At 34.8% G+C, this 2,068-nt stretch overlaps 1 pseudogene; it reads left to right on the top strand.

Moving 5' to 3' along the window:
- Positions 1-427: 427 nt before the first annotated feature.
- LOC129501242 (E3 ubiquitin-protein ligase RNFT1-like) lies at positions 428-1,839 on the top strand (annotated as a pseudogene).
- Positions 1,840-2,068: the final 229 nt, after the last annotated feature.

Genomic DNA, 2,068 nt, shown 5'->3' with positions numbered 1-2,068 from the left:
AATTTTATTTCTGTATAGTGTCATCAAACAATTGGAAATTAAATAAATAAATTCACATCATAAAAATAGTAAAGTATTAGTAATATACTTAATAAAAATGGCCAAGACTTTTATACTGAAAATTATAAAATAATCCAAAGAAAAATTAAAGAAGATATAAACAAAAAAAGGAATTTACAGTGTTTGCATTTTGGATAGCTCACTATTTAAAAAAATATATAAGTCCTTTTAAATGTATCTGTTGATTCCTTGAAGTTGTAGTAAGAATCCAGCTGTGATTTTTTTTGAGAAATTAACAGGACTAATTTAAAATTTATATGGAAATACAAAGAATCTAGACTAATCCAAACAATCTTGGAAAATAATAGAAGTGTGGGCCTCATACTATCTGATTTCAAGACCTACTGTAAAAGTTTGTCAATCAAGAATGTATGCCTTGGGGAACTCATGTGCCACCAGCACCACTGGGCTGGGCCTGAATTGCCACCAGTGGGGTTTGAAGGTAATGGCCTTGACTGAAAGGCCTCCGGGTAGCAGTGTCTCCCAGTGTTCCTGCAGTCTCTGCTGGGAATCTTGTTCACTCATCATCATGAGAGGAGATATAGCCCTGAAGGAAAGAAATATGGATCACAGAAAAAGTATTCAAAGTTCACGCAAGCCAACTGTAACCAACTGCACAGCCTTCCAGGAACTGCAGTGGAGGATGCCTCAGCCTCCCAGTGTGTCCATACAAGATTGACAGGAGAAGGTGTTTGTCTTCATTCTGGAGAAGTTCATAACCAGATAAACTCCATACCTAAAGAATGTGCTGAAAATCCAACCTCCAGAAATGTAAGGTCAGGTGTCCATAGCTTTACCCATGGATGTATACATAGTTGCTTTCGGGATCACTCTCACATGAAGCAAGGCAGCCTGCTGATACTGTCACGGAGTCTGGAGATCATGGTGGTAGCTCCTTCTCAGAATTCTGATATATCTTCAGGTGGTTGTACAAAAGTCTCCCATACATTTTGATTCTAGGTGTCAAACTTGTTATGTAGCACATAACAGAAATTTCTCTTGGAATTGGGCTCCTCACAAATTTTATGTATGCAAACAAAAGCATTGTAAATCAGATTTTTCTAAGAGAAAGGTGCTCAAAGATTCAGTGTGCTTGGTTACTGGTATTAGCAGGATCTTCTATTCTTTTATATTACACCTTTCATTCTCAGTAACTTTATTACAGCTTAATTTTTAAAAATCCTACGTTAGACCATTCAAGCTTCTTGCAAAGTATTTTGGATTATTGGAATTACAGACTTCATTCTGAAATTTCTCTTCATGGGTTCAAAATGCCTTATTTTGTTGATGCCCTTTTTCATCATGTCTTTTAAATCCAAGAATTACTGGTATATGCTTTTAGAAGAATCATGTCAGTATTACCAAACTTGTTCCCATACTAGTTTGGTTTCATTATCTTATAAGCTATGAGGAGTTTGGTGATGTACTAGATGGAGTCTTGGGATACTGCTGGCTTACCTTACCTCATACTAAAACTTTTGAACTTCTTTTGGACATCTTAGAACTGAAAACTGTTGGGTTTTGCAAATATATTTTACGTGACCAAGTTATGGAGTAGCTGCTAGCAAGAGACAGTGTTCAGATGTGGATGATATTTGTTCAAAATGTCAAGCTGAATTTCAAAAACCAATTCTCTCACGTGTCAGCATATACTTTGTGAAGAATACATTAGCTTATGGTTTAACAGAGAAAATGTGTCCACTGTGTTGAACTGTGATCTCAGACCATATAAACAAATGGAAAGATAGAACCACTTCATCTCAGCTTCAAATATGTTGAGTTCTATAAACTATGAAGGCCACAAAACACTAATTTTATTTGATTATACTGACTACTGATAAAGACATTAGAATGGGTTTTCAGGACTAGAAGTTAAAGAACATGTTACCAAATGGTTTTAGATTATTAGAGTAAGACTTAAATGTGAAGTCTAATTTATCAAAAGATAAATGAAAGAATCTTATGTTTTAAGAGATATATATATATAGATGATGTTCAACTTAATACA

This window comes from Nyctereutes procyonoides, unplaced genomic scaffold (assembly GCF_905146905.1).
Source record: "Nyctereutes procyonoides isolate TBG_1078 unplaced genomic scaffold, NYPRO_anot_genome, whole genome shotgun sequence".
Classification (NCBI taxonomy): Eukaryota; Metazoa; Chordata; class Mammalia; order Carnivora; family Canidae; genus Nyctereutes; species Nyctereutes procyonoides.
The sequence above is the reverse complement of the archived record's forward strand: the minus strand, read 5'-3'. Positions and strand labels throughout refer to the sequence as shown.